Here is a 14987-nt window from a genome sequence, read left to right on the forward strand (position 1 = left end):
CTTTAAATACATCACCTCCCAGCAGCCCAGAACACACCACGATCTGGCTTGCTGAACTTTCTAAGTACCACTGGCACCAAACTATACATGTAGCAGATTTTACTGAATACTTGAAGAAAGGAGGGTGGAGTTGTAGCTCAGCAGAGCAAATGTCCAATGTCCCTTTCCTTAATTGCTCCTTTGCCACAGCCACCCCTGAAAAGACCTTCCTGGCCTGCTCTTTACAGAGAGCCCAGCAACTGCCATATTGCTCTACTTCTTTCTCCCTCTTCTCCTGCTGTCTCCTTCCTGGGCCTCCTAGATGCTCTAATAATTCCTATCTTATTTACGTAAGGTAGACAAGATAGCTATCACCTACTGAATGCTTACTTTGTACCAGGCACTATGCTAAGTGCTTTATACTTCTCAGGTAACAGACACTTTCTTTTTCCTCTAGATGGTCTGGGCACATATCCTAGGAGCTTCTATTTTTTCCCCAGCAAATAAGTTTTACACAACTTCTGTGTGCTAGGTGCTGGGGTCTCTGCTCCAATGGGACTTCACAGCCAAACAGCCAACCAAGATAATTTGCTAAAAAGCAAAATTCTCAATGAGGATTTCTGCCACTTTCAGACAAACTTTTTTTCTCCAGGATGTAGCTTGGAGAATATATAAGACAACATTATGACAAATAGTATTAGAGAAAAATACAAAAGATGCCACATGATTAACACATGAGTAGCTCAGGCACTAAAAGAAGACAGTGAGTTTCCTGGGGACTGAAATGGAGTCCAAAGCCTTTTAGAAAAAGGGGGAGTCATCTGAGTTGGATCTTCAAGGATGGCTAGCCTGAGAACAGGATGAGGGGAGGGAGGCATGGGAGGGTGGGGCAGGAGGGGCAGTAGAGAGTCTTGGTTAAGAGCACAGAGCTGGGCTCAAACTCAGATCTCTCATTTGCTCGCTTTGGGACTTTGGCTGGTTGCCTCATTTCCCTAAGCCTGATATTCCTTGTCTGGAAAACTGGGATAGTAACAGTACCTTCCTCCAAGGTGCCTGGTCAGGATTAAAGGAGAAAATGCATGAAATGCATTTCAGTCATGGAGTAGTGCTGAAGTATAAGAGGTGAGCAAAATAGTCTAAAAAAAAAACAAAAAAAGCAAAGGATCTGTATCAGGATCTTTACACTTTGGAGCACTTTACCATTTATACAATGGTTTTGTCCTTTTACTATTCTAATTTAATCATTTAAATCATTTTGATCATTGTAGGCAGGTAAGCTTATCACTATTTTCATTTGGCAGAGGTGAAAACTGAGGCTCAAAATTGTTAAATACTTACCTTAAAGTTCATGAAGTTACTTTATCCATGGAGTCTCTGACTCCAAATCTTTCCAATCCTGCCTTAAAAGTAAAAAGCCCCAAGACAGAAACCCTGAAATACTTAATGACAAAGAATTTGGCCAAGGATTACTTCCTTATAACTTTCCAAACAAGGGTAGACTTTCACCAGTGGGACGTAGTTAGAGCATCTGGGAGGAGGGTCAGGAGTGGGAGACCAACGCCAACTTCCTTAGACTTTGTCCACCTCAAATTTCACCATGAAAATAATTAGCCAACTCTAAATCAATAGGGAATACTAGAGGTTAGACTTTTCTAATAGAACCCAAGCAAAGTTCTCCCAAGAAGCTCAGCAAATAGAGAACAAGGATTCCAATCCGTAGTTCTGTAAGACTAATTGTGGGGCAGTTACCGTTGATGCTGAATCTCTAGAACACATAAGCATGCTTGCAGGGCCTCACTGGCTTCTCCACAAGCCTCATCCCTTCCCATCACAAATCTGTGACTGCTCACTCACCTGCTCCCTGACACACATGCCCTTGGCACTGTCTGCCTGGGTCACTGGCTCTGCTGTGCAAAGACTGGGGCAGCCCTACAGGTGCTCTGGAGGCTGTCTCTTTGCCCGGAGCTCTCTCTATCAGAGCTTTCTCCAGCAGAGTACAACAAAGCGTAAATAGGAGAGATGGGAAATTGAGAGGAAGGCATTTGAGGGAGAGATAGAGAAGAGAGGTAGGGAGGGAGAGTCAGAGATAGAAATTACAAACAGGAGGCAAAAGCAGAAGACAGGAAATAAGACAGAAATCCCTAATGCCAGGACAGAGAGGCTAGAACTTTTCAGGACTTATCATATTCTCACTCTGCTTTTTATGGTCAGATAACATTTGGTTGATCTTTCAATTAGGCATTTTTAGAAATCAGGCATTTACTGATAGAACAGGTTATCCAGCACGTGGTCAATGAACTGGCCAAGACCAGTGCTGCTGAATGGAGGGACAGTTATCCCCTCCCTCCTCTATTTCCACACCCTTCACACCTTCAGTGTCCACCACTCTGAAGGAACCTGCATGTGGGGCAAAACTGGAGAGAAAAAGACCTTAAATTTCTTACAGGCAAAATTCAAAAAGTATCAGAATTCCATGAGAAATGGCAAACATTTCAAACAATGAACTGTAATTGTATAATTATAAAAATAATGGGGTCCTTGGAAAACACTGTCACCATGACCTACTGTCATCATCATTGCCATTTTAACTGCCCCCAGTAATTCAACTGGCTTGGTAGTCACTGTCAACCCTATCCCAAACTGTGACACTGAAGAATCGCACCTTTACATGCTTCCCTTCGCATTCTACTCCACATCTCCTTTTCTCCTTCACAAGTTCTTCTCTCAGGTGAGAGGGAACAAAGGCCCTGGCTCTAACCCAGGCCCAGTTGCAGCACCAGGTCAATGAGGGAAAGTGCCATGTGGGAGACAGGAGACAAGCAAGTGTAAGGAATGCTTTTCCTAGGGGGCAATGGAGGGGGGTTAGGAGGAGGTGGCATGTGAAAAGATAAGAGTTATCTAGAACATAATAGTATTGAAACATGGGTGGGCCATCTACACAGAAACAACCTTTTTTGTTATTTTCCCAAACCTGTTTCTGGGAAAAAGGAGTGTGGGAGGAGACTTCTCAAGGTCACGGTTAGAGCGAGGGACTAGCTATCATCTCCATGAAGTGGGAGGTGTGTAACAGGCTCTCAGGTTCACAGAGGACCTGAGTGTACAGGCAGCAGAGCACAGAGTCCTTATGCGCATCAGGCAGATGCCTATGGCTTGAGGACTTGCATTACCTATAGTCAGTGCAATTGTAGGTATAGCAGGAAGGTCTTAAAGATCCATTTTGCTCTAAAAATTCATATGACTACAAGATAACCTGTTCCACACCCCAAGATTACAACTATTTTATGACCCCAGCTGGTGCCAAGGCCAGATGGAATGAAGCAAGGGAGGAACAGGAGGGCCTCAAAGTATTCTTCCTTGGGACTTTGATTTCTTCAACCAGCCTCTTGGAAGAAGGGTAATTCCCAAATCTGTTCTAGTCTATACCTGATGACAAGATAATATAATAAATGCACTCAACATTAGCTCAGCCAATGATTAGAGTTGGAATTTTCAGTTTGTTGGTGATCTGCCTTTCCTCTTTCCTAATTCCTTCATTTTCAACAAAGTGCTGTCTCGAGAGGTGCCAAATGACATTAGCACTGCATTCATACTGGCAGACCCGACCTTCCCGCTTGAGAGGGGGTCACCCATGTGGGAAGATTTCAGGGGTGCCAAAAAGATCCAGATAATCACAGTTATCTAGTTCCTTTCCTTGGAGCCTGGTTTCTTCTGTCTTCTTCATTATATACCCGGCAAGTATGTATTAAGTGCCTGCTGTGAAGCTCTAGGAAGCACTAAGCACTTGAGCTGTGAGTGATGACAGGCTGCGGGTTTGTTCCAGCTGTGCTGGAACTGCTGGGTGGCTGGGCTGCTGGAGAGGCTTTCTGTCTGTCTGACAGACGACTGAGGGCATTGCAGAGGAGACTGGAATTTTTCTGGAGGTGAGACAATGGCTCATGCGTATGTGACCGGGGCAGTCACACAGGGCCCACTCTCAGAAGGCCCACTCTCTGCAGTCACTGGCTTGAAATTCCAATACTTTTTTCAACAGGGAGGCCCACATTTTCATTTTGCACTGGGCCTCACAAGTTATGTAGCTGTTCCTGGAGAGGAGAGAGTCTTTTGGAGAGAATTCTGCTTCTGGGGACAGAGACTATAGGAATAATAATAGAATTTGCACAGGGTGGATAGAAAGGTGCCAAACTCTACTCCCACCTGTGGGTTTGTTTCCATAAGTATTTGGTGAATTGAACTAAAGTCAGGTGAAAAGCGGTCCACATCAAATATTGCGCTAAATATGCATTTCACATGAACTAACACAACTTAATATTCTATGAAATGGGCACTATCCTTATCATTGGCAGTTTTCAAATTAATGTTGTTTTGTTATGGCCAACTAGCCATTTGGTTTACAAAATGGGAGGCAGTATTTTTTATACAGATGTCTACTCTCCCTCATCCCTACCCCCAGCCTTCCAGTGCAGTCTGCTACTGTCTGCAGTATAGCTCTAGATCTGGAAGTCCTCTATTAAGGAAACTTTAGAAGTGGAAACTTCAAAATTGTACCCGTTCCTACTATAGGACCCAATACTTGTCTTCACAGGCCTTCACTAAAATGCATCTTCCTGGAGGACAGGGCCCTTGTCTGTGTGGACCACTACTTTATCCTCAACATCTAAGGCTGTGCCACACAATAATAGGCACTTAATAATTTTTTATAGAATTCTACTTCTGGCCAAGATGGAAAAACAGAGACAGGATTTACTCTCTCACCTTCAACTATAAAAAATTCAAAGCAAAATATATGCAACAAGGATTTTTCAGATATTGGACAACACAGAGAATGGGAAGCAAGATAAGCCTTATGATTGATTTAGCTTTCTGCCTGGGTAGAGTTTCTAGGCTGTAACTTAGGGAAGTGGGAGAGAGGCTGGTGGTCTCAGGATTCAGAGCTCAGAGAGGCTGAGGTGGCTAGAGTTCCCAGGGTAGGGCACGAAGGAGGAGAGTGCTGCACAGAGAGCTCATGAGCACACACATGTGAGGAAACCACTTGGGTCTGGGAAAGGATGACTGGGAAGGAGCAGGCAGAAAGGCCTCAGAGCTCACATAGGGCTGGGAAACTACTAGCCAAAGTGGAAAGACTTCCTAACTTTTGGGACATTGAGCAAAGTTCTCAGAATAGGATTTTCTCAATAGTACAGCCAGATTAGTCCTAGATGAAAGACTGTTTTGGACCTATGTTACAAAGCAGAAAAGCACGCTTTGATAGTTTCAAACTATTTCCAAGTAATAACTTAGCTACATTCCAGAATGAAGTCCAAAAATATTTGAAAGAGATACAGGAAAATCTGGCATCCAACTACATAAAAGTCATGTAAACTGTCATCTTACTTTATACTATCAGACATGTAATAATGTATAACAATAGGACACATTAAAAGGGGAAAAATCAATAGAAACAAACAGAAATGACATGATAGAATTAGAGGACAAAACTATTAAAACAGGTATATTTAATACACATCCCATGTAATTAGGAAAAGGCAAATTAAAACCATAAGATACCACTACACACCCATAGGAATGGCTAAAAGAAAAAAAGAAAGAAAGAAATGACATTTTATTTCTCTTTTTCTTTGGTTATCTGCTTTTCTTTGGCGAAGGGTCTACTTAGGTCTTTTGCCCATTTGCCAAGTTATTTTTTTGTTTTGAGAATTTTAAATATATTCTGGATACAAGTCCATTATCAGATATGTAATTTGCGAATATTTTTACTTATTTGTGGTGTGTCTTTTCATTCTCTTTATGGTGTCTTTTGAAGAGCAGAAGTTCTTAATTATGATGAAATCCAATTTACTAATTTTCTTTTTATGGACTGTACTTTTGTATTGTATCTTTGTTTAATTGTCTAATCCAAGATCACAAATATTTTCTAATTTTTTCCTAGAAGTTTTATAGATTAAGATTTTAGATTAAGGTCTACGATCCATTTTGAGTTACTTTTTAAATAGGGCACAGATTATGAATTGAGATGAATTTTTTTGCATGATTTGTTTTGTATGATTTCAATTCTTTTAAATATTCTAAGGAGTTGTTGGTGGTTTTTTTCTGTCCAGAATATGGTCTATCTTGGCAAATGTTCTGTATGTAATATAGTGTCAATGCATATGCTCTTGTTGGGTGAAATGTTTCAAAAATGTTAGTTAGGCCAAACACATTGATAGTGTTGGTCAGGTCTTCTGTTTCCTCATGTATTTTGTTTACTTGTTCTATCAGTTACTGAGAGGACAGTATTAAACTCTTCAAACATAATTCTGTATTTGTCTGTTTCTCCTTTTAATTTTTTCAGTCTTTGTCTTACATCCTTTGAAGCTACATTTTTAAATCCATACACATTAAGTAAGGACTGTTAAATATTCGCAGTGAAGTGACCCCTTACTGTTAATGAAATGTTCTTTCTTTTTTATCTCTGGCAATATTCTTTGTTCAGAAGCCTTCTCTTTATGATATTAATATAGACACTCCAGCTTTTTATTTCTATTTTTTGGTATTATCATGATATCTCTTTTTCCATCCTTTCACTTTCATTATATATTTTTACATTTAAAATGAGCTCCATATAGACATCATATAGTTGGATCTTGCTTTTATTTTTATAAATCCAATCTGGTAATCTGTGTTTTTTGGTGTGTTTAGACCACTTATATTTAAAGTAATTACTGACAAGGTTTGATTAAAACCTACCACCTTATTAGGTGTTTTCTGTTTGTTCCATTTGTTTTTTATGTTTTTCTACCTTATTTTGGATTGAGTTTTTCTTGTAATTTTATTTAATCTCCACTATTGGCTTATTATGTTTCTGTAAAAATTTTTTAGTGGTTACCCTAACATTTGCAATATACATCATTAAGGATCAGATTCTGTGTTCAAGTAATATTATACTGCTTCATGTAGTATAAAGACCTTACAATAGTATACTCCCAATTCCTTCCTCCCATTTTTGTGCTATACATTTTATTTTTACATGTATTATATACATAATACACTGATACTATTTTTGCCTTAGACAGTAATCTTTTAGAGTAGTTAAATTTCTTAAACTGAATTTTATGTTTACTCACATTTATGCCATTTCCAGCACTCTTTATTTCTTTATGTAGATACAAGTTTCTTTCTGCTTGAAAAACTTTCTTCACTAGTTCTTCTTTGTACAGTTTACTGGTAATAAATCTTCTCAGTTTTTGTTTGTCTGAAAAAATCTTACTTTTCCATCTTTTTTGAAAGCTATCTTTGCTGGGTAGAGAATACTGGGATGACAGATACTTCTTTCTTTCTTGTCTACTGGCTTGCATAGTTTCCTCAAAAAGTGTTTGGTAATTCTTGTTGTTTCTCTGTATGTAATGTATCTTTTCTTTCTAGTTGCATTAAATATTTACTCTTCATTTTTGGTTATCAGCAGCTTGAATATTATATGTCTAGGTGTGTGTGTTACGGTATTTATTTTGCTTAGTGTTTTCTGAGGTTCTTGGATCTGTGATTTGGTATCTTTGATCAATTTTGGAAAATTCCTTGTCATTATGTCTTCAACTATTTCTTTTGCTTCTCCCTCTTCTTCCTCTTCCTCCTCCTCCTCTCTCTCTCTTCCTCCTTTATCTGGGAGTCCAATTACACATACATTCGGTCATTTACTGTCGCCCCATAGCTCCTGGATGCTCTGTTCTGTCCCCCACCTTTTCTTTGTGTTTCATTTTGGGTAATTTCGGTTGAGTTCAAGTTCACTAATTCTCCCCTTGGTTTAACTGAGTCTACCAATAATACTGTCAGAGACATTCTTCCTATCTAGTACCACGCTTTTCATTTTTAGCACTTCCATTTGATTCTTTATGATGGGTTTCCTCTTTGCTGACAGTCCTCATCTTTTTATTCAGGTCATCTTCCTTTTCTACTAGAGCCTTTAACATATTAATTTTAGTTATTTTAGACTCCCTATACAATAGTCACAACCTCTGGATTACATCTGATTTTGATAATATTGCCGCATTTTTCTCTTGAGAATGTGTTTCTTTTTTGGTTCGTTGTCATGAATTTTTTGGTTGAAAGCCAGCAATCTTGTGTAGAAGAGTAGAAACTGGGATTAATAATATTTATGTCTGGGAGTGGGCATGTGTTTCTTTAGCCAAAGCTTTAGATTTTGGGGATGAATCAATATAGTCAGTTGACTGGATTTGTGGAGTTGAGTTAGCAGCTGTCTGTCTGAAGATTTTTCTCAATGACTGTTTTGATCCTCAGCTTTGTCTTCCCTTTGTACCTGTGCCTTAGAGAAAGTCATTTCTCACACATTTTCCTCCCTCTCTCAGAAATAGATGCCTGTTACTTTTCACTCAGTGCTTGCTATATCCAGTTGTGGAAAAGAAAAGTGACTTTTGTTTTTCAGATTTGCCCTCAGTCTTACATAGGTATTGTGTCTCTGAATATTGAAGGTGGGACATTATTAGTAATCTTTCCTTTCCCATCAATAGGAGATCTTTAAGGCCTGGGTCCAGGATAGTTTTCTGCCTCTTTCCCAGAGGAAAGAAAGAGGTAGTTTGTTTGTTTTCTGTTCACTTCCCTGAATGAGTCTTCACCTATGGCCTGAGGGTAGCAGGTTTTTCTTCCTCTCCCTGTGACCCAAGGCTTCTGTTTCATAGGGGAGAAAGCTGAGAATGATCCACCTGGAGCTTTGTTTTTTCAACAGTGGTAGCTGCTCACCTTCCCCAGGCCTGCACCAGAAGGAAGACTTTCTTAAGTATCCTATCTTGCCCACAGTCTTTCTTGTGAGCCCTTGGCAAGGTTTGTGAAAAAGGGCATGTAAGTGAATATAAGTTTCCCTTGTGTTGTAGCTCTTTTTCTATTATCACACCATCCATAAAAATTTTAGAATTGTTTTTCTGTTTCTATGAAAAATGTCATTGGAATTATGAGAGATACACCATTCTTTACTATTTCTATTTCAATTTATTATTGAATCTGTAGATTGCTTTGGGTAGTATGGACATTTTAACAATATTAATTGTTTCAATCCGTAAGCATGGTATATCTTTCTATTTATTTGTGTCATCTTCAATTTCTTTCATCATTGTCTTGTAGTTTTTAAGAGTATAGGTCTGTCACCTCCTTGCTTAAATTTATACTTAGGTATTTTATTTTTTGATGCAACTGTAAATAGCATTGTTTTCCTAATTTCTTTCTGATAGTTCGATATTAGCTCATAGAAATGTAACAGATCTCTATTTATTGATTTTGTATCCTACAACTTTAATGAATTTTTAAATTCTAACAGTTTTTTTCGTGGAGTCTTTAGGGTTTTCTACACATAGTAGCATGTCATCTATACATGTAATAGTTTTACTTCTTTTCCATTGTGGATGCCTTTTATTTCTTTTTCTTGCCTAATTGCTTGGTTAGCACTTCCAATACTATGTTGAATAAAAGTGAGAAAAATGAGCATCCTTGTCTAGTTCCTGATTTTAGAGGAAAAACTTTCAGCTCTTCACTGTTGGGTATGATGTTAGCTGTGGGTTTGTCATATATGATCTTTATTATACTGAGGTAAGTTCCCTTGATACTCAACTTGTTGAGAGTTGTTATCATAAACGGATGTTGAATTTTGTCAAAGCTTTTTCTGCATCTTTGGAGATGATCCAGTGATTTCTATCCTTCATTGTGCTAGTGTATCATGTTGATTGGTTTGCAGATGTAGAATCCTTGCATCCTTAGATAAATCCCACTTAATTAAGGCATATTATCCTTTTAATGTATTGTTGAATTCAGTTTGCTAATATTTTGTTGAGAGTTTTTGCATCTATGTTCATCAGAGATATTGGCCTGCAATTTGCTTTTCTTGTGGTGTCCTTGTCCAGTTTTGGTATCAGGGGAATGCTGTCCTGGCAAAAGAAATTTGGAATTGCTCCCTTTTCTATTTCTCTATATGAGAAGAATTGTTATTAATTCTTTTTTGAATGGTAGAATTTACTAGTGAAGTGTCTGATTCTGGACTTTTGCTTGTAGGGTGTTTTTTAATTATTTATTCAATCTCTCTACTATTGTGTGTTCAGATTTTCTATCTCTTAATGATTCAGCTTTGCATGGTCATAAGTTTCTGGGAATGTATCCATTTCTTCTAGTTTGTCCACTTTAAAAGTATATAATTGTTCTAGTAGTCTCACAATCCTTTGTGTTTTGGTGGTATCAGTTGTAAGGTCTCCTTTTATATTTCTGATTTTATTTATTTGAGTCCTCTTTTTTTCTTGCTGGAGGTTAGTCTATTTTGTTTCTTTTCAGAGAACCAGCTCTTGATTTTATTGAGCTTTTCTGTTTTGTTTTGTTTTGTTTTAGTCTCTAATTTGCTTATTTCTGCTCTGGTCTTTGTTCTTTTCTTCCTTCTATTAACTTTTGGGCTTTGTTTTTTCTTCCTTATCTATTTCCTTGAAGTATAAAGTTAGGTTTTTTATTTGAGATTTTTCTTATTTCTTGAAGTAGGCATTTATTACTATGAATGTCTTAGAACTGCTTTTGCTGCATCCCGTAAGTTTTGATATATTATATGTCCATTTTGGTTGGTCTCAAGGTATTTTTTATTTCACTTTTGAGTTCTTCAGTGATCCAATGGTTGTTAAAGTAGCATGTTTTTTAGTCTACACATATTTATGAATTTTTGAGTTTTCTTCTTTTAATTGATTTCTAGTTTCATAGCATTGTGGTTGAAAAAGGTGCTTGATATGATTTCAATCTCCTTAACTTTGTTAAGATTTGTTTCATGGCCTACATATGATTTCTCCTGGAGAATGTTCCCTGTTCACTCAAGAAGAATATGTATTCTGTTGGTTATGGGTGGAATGTTTTATAAATATATTTTAAGTCCTTGTGGTGTAATGTGTCATTTAAAGCCTTTGTTTCCTTATTTTCTGGCTGGAAGATTTATACTTTAATTTAAGTCAGGTATTAAGTCCCCTGTTATTATTGTATTGGTGCATCTCTCCCTTTAGGTCTTCTAATATCTACTTTACATATTTAGGTGCTCCTATGTTGGATACATAAGTATGTGTAAGTGTTATAACTTCTTGTTGGATTGACCCATTTATAAATATGCAATGCCCTTCTTTGTCTCTTATTGTGATCTTTGTTTTACAGTCTGTTTTGTCTGATATAAGCATAACTACCCCAGCTTTCTTTTGGTTTCCATTTTCAGGAATATCTTTTTCTATCCCTTCCCTTTCAGTATGTCATCACACCTGAAGTGATTCTCTTTTGGGCAGAATATAGATGGGTCTTGTGCTCTATGTTTTTTTTTATTAGATAATTGAGTCCATGTATATTCAAGTAATTATTGATTGGTGTGTACTTATTGCCATCTTGTTAATTGTTTTCTGGCTGTTTTGTAATTATCCATTCCTTTCTTCCTCTCTTGCTCTTTCTTTTTGGTTGGATGACATTTTTTAGTGTGTTTAGATTCCTTTCTCATCATCTTTTTTTGTATTTACTGTAGATTTTTGCTTGGTGGTTACCATAAGGCTTACATATAACAACTTATATTTATAACAGTCTATTGTAAATTGATAACAACTTAAGTTTGAATCCATTCTAAAGCTCTAAATTTTTACTCCTGTCCCCATATTTTGTTTCTGATATCACATTTTACATTTTTATCTCCTGTAGCCCTTAACTAATTGTTGTACTTAGTTATTTTTACTGCTATTGTCCTTTAACCTTCACAATAGCTTTATAAATGATCAATCCACTACCTTTACTACATATTTACCTCTTAACCAATGAGATTTTTACTTCTGGATGTTTTCTTGTTACTACTTAGCACCCTTTCTTTCAGCTTAAAGATGTCCCTTTAATATTTCTTGCAAGACTGGCTTAATGGTGATGTACCCTTTTAGCTTTTGCTTGTCTGGAAAATTCTTTCATCTCTTCAATTCTGAAGTATAACTTTGATGGGGTAGGTATTCTTAGCTAGAATTTTTTTTCTTTCAGCACATTGAATATACTATGGCACTCCTTTCTGTCCTGTAAAGTTTGTGCTGAAAAATCTGCTGATAGTCTTATAAGGATTCCCTTGTATATAACAAATTGTTTATCTCTTGCTGCTTTGAAGATTCTCTCCAAATTTTTAACTTTTGCCATCTTAATTATAATGTGTCTTGGTGTGGGTCTCCTTATTTGGAACTCTTCTAGACTTCTCATCTGAATGTCCATTTCCCCAGGTTAGGGAAATTTTCAGCCATTGTTTCTTCAAATAAGTTTTCTGACCCTTTTCTCTCTCTTCTCCTTCTAGGACTCCTATAATTTGAATGTTAGTTTGCTTGATGTTGTCCTGAGTCCCTTAAGCTATGTTGACATTTTTTTTCATTCTTTTTTCTTTTTGCTGTTCTGAGTGTGGTCTGCTGCCCTGTCTTCGGGTTCATTGATCCTTTCTTCTCCTTCATCTGGTCTGGTTTGGTGTTGAGCCCCTCTAATGTATTTTTCAGTGCAGTTACTGTATTCTTCAGTTATGTGACTTCTGTTTTGAATGTTCTTATATTTCCTATCTCTGTTGAAGTTTTCACTATGTTCTTCTATTCTCCTGAGTTTGGTGAGCATCTTTATGACCATTAGTTTGAACTCTTTATCAGGTAACTTATCTCCATTTCATTTTGTGTTTTTCCCTGAGGTTTTCTCTTGTTTTTTTCATCTGTAACATATTCCTCTGTTTCTTCATTTGCTTGACTGTGTGTTGGTTTCTATGCATTAGATGGAACAGCTACAACTCCCAGTCTTGAAGGATTGGCCTTTTGTAGGAGATGAACCTCATTGTTCAGCCCTGCCTTTCCTCTTGGTTCTCTCAAACCTGTCAAGCAGCTTATTTTATTTTTAATAATTCTAGTAGTTGAAGGTGTGCCAAGACCTGTCAGTGTCTCAGACAGGAGGATCTCAGTTAGCACCTAGGCTCAGTTAGCATCATCCAGGCTGATTGGAAGCCAGACTACCAGGTGACAGCTTTTAAGGTATGAAAATATATATAGTCCTGTGGGATTACAAGTGAAAACCCCACTGGTTCCAAGAACCAGGTGATCTAAAGGTATTCCTTGGGCAGCAGTCACAAAAATCAGGGCTCCAGATGAGTGTATAAGCCCCTTTCTGGGAGATATCAGTGAGCTCTAGTGAGGCAGGGGGACAATGCAAAGATGGCTTCCCTGAATTATCTAGATATGTGCCCAAACTGGAGCCTACCCCAAAGGCTGAAGCTTCAAGACTTCACAGAAAGGCTAGGGGTGTGTTTCAGCCCACTGTCTGTACAGTGTCCTGGGATGGTAACCTGCCAAGAACTGTCTCTCTGACTGTGACAGTCCCATGGGACCCAGGAATGCAAGCCACCTTGGTCCCAGAGCCAGGCAGTCAAGAGGAGTCTCCTGGATGGCAGCTTGAGTATTATTTCTTTGTACTGAGAATTGAAAAATAAAATTCCCTCCTTAAAAGAGCTAGGATGAATATGGAACTCAACTCCTGTGCTTTCCTTCTGTCAAGGACCACAGACCCTCAAGTCCTGCCTGTATTATTCACTCTTCAGTGCTTTAAAACTGTTATTTTATATATTTTGTCCAACTTTTTTAGTTGTTTTCAGCAGGAGGTGTAAGTAAAACACAAGCAACTCCATTAAGACCAAAATTGGAAATTCCTGTATTCTCACTAGGTCTGCCTGCTTATACTAGTAATCAAGGGAGAGTTAAAAGTGTAAAAGCAGAGAGGATAATATCATATATTATTTATACCCTACTTATTTTCCAGATGAGTTTGTGAGAGGCCACCTATTTTTTCAGAAATAACTCCTAGGCTTTAGGATAGTTATAAAGCCCAGCTTCCATGGAAATGACCAGAGCTAGTTTCTAATCCTGGCATTGCCCAAACTAGTTGCATGACTTTAGACAAATTGTTTATCTTCTTTGAGTCTATTTTTCTTTGTATTTGAACTAGTAGCTGACTTGCTTACAGGAATTTTCTGAGAATGAACAGTAAAAGTATAGGAAAATATTTTTAAAGACTGTAAAATGCTGCAGAAACAGAGGTATCTCTTACCTCTACCCAAATCCAGAAATAGCACAAAAGTGGGAGTGAGGATCCCAGGATTTGGATTTGGCTTACCCATTAACTTGCTGTTGACTCTGGGTAAATCACTTCATTCTTCCTGACTTCAGAGAGTTTATAGAACTGTAAGCGGTAAGATAAAAAGAAAACATTTAAGCAACAAAGCCCAAGTCTGTCTGTGGGCCAAAAGTTAATTGATGGGAGGTACCTGCCAGATTAATTCTCTTCCTCTTGGCAGTTGGATTGTGTCAATAATACCTACATTTAAAGGAAACTTGGATACCTTAGAAAAGTGAGATGAATGCTGTAGTCTGCACTTAGAAGATGAACATGGAATTTTACATCTCTCCGGGAAAAGAGAGGGAAGAGTGTGAGAGAAGAAATGTGATTACTGGCATTGTTTCACCTGGACTGAAAGCTAGGGTCTGTTCCTGTTATGGTGCCTGGGCTTGGCCCTAGAACTGGCAATTATCTAAGGTAAAAATGAAAAGCAGAGATAAAGTGGGAGCTAAAATGAGCAAGACAGATTCCATAATCATTGAAATGATAGGCATCAGCTTGAAAAAATCTGTAATTTTCCTGAGTTACTTTAATTAGTAATTCAGTAGTAGCTTACAGTTTTAAGGTCATCCACTGTTTTCCAAATTCTTTTTCTATTACTTAATTCTCATGATTATTTCCTGAGATAACATTAGGCAATTAGGCAGGATAACAGAAGGGGCTGAGAGGCAAAATGAGTTACTCTAGGTCACAGAATATAACACACACTTACTCAGGGCATTTATGGATGTGAGCATGTGTGAGTGTATGGGTGCATGTGCACACATGGATCTAGGGAAAAAGAAACAAGTGTCCCTATTTTGGTGATTGGTATCATCTATATATCCAATAATCTAAGTGAGAATCCTGTTTTGTTTTGTTTT

At 37.8% G+C, this 14987-nt stretch overlaps 1 protein-coding gene and 1 long non-coding RNA gene across 9 annotated transcripts in view; one reads left to right on the forward strand and one right to left on the reverse strand.

The window, feature by feature from the left end:
- Nucleotides 1-14987, reverse strand: part of LOC108400252 (uncharacterized) — an 80950-nt gene that overhangs the window by 9244 nt on the left and 56719 nt on the right. For 2 of the 3 annotated variants that reach the window (XR_012120677.1, XR_012120678.1), the window contains exon 3: nt 14122-14187. This is a non-coding gene — a long non-coding RNA (uncharacterized lncRNA). Of the gene's footprint in view, nt 1-1017; nt 1116-14121; nt 14188-14987 lie in introns of all 3 variants that reach the window. The other variant, XR_001853842.3, reaches the window with a different exon arrangement.
- Nucleotides 1-14987, forward strand: part of SLC28A2 (solute carrier family 28 member 2) — a 54289-nt gene that overhangs the window by 1473 nt on the left and 37829 nt on the right. The window contains exon 1 of one of the 6 annotated variants that reach the window (XM_017665500.3): nt 14268-14541. The exons of 4 other annotated variants lie outside the window; for them this stretch is intronic. The gene's annotated coding sequence lies outside the window, so the exon portion shown is untranslated. Of the gene's footprint in view, nt 1-14267; nt 14542-14987 lie in introns of those variants that run through there. One more of the 6 variants, XM_017665497.3, reaches the window with a different exon arrangement.

This window comes from Manis javanica, chromosome 8 (assembly GCF_040802235.1).
Source record: "Manis javanica isolate MJ-LG chromosome 8, MJ_LKY, whole genome shotgun sequence".
NCBI lineage: Eukaryota > Metazoa > Chordata > Mammalia > Pholidota > Manidae > Manis > Manis javanica.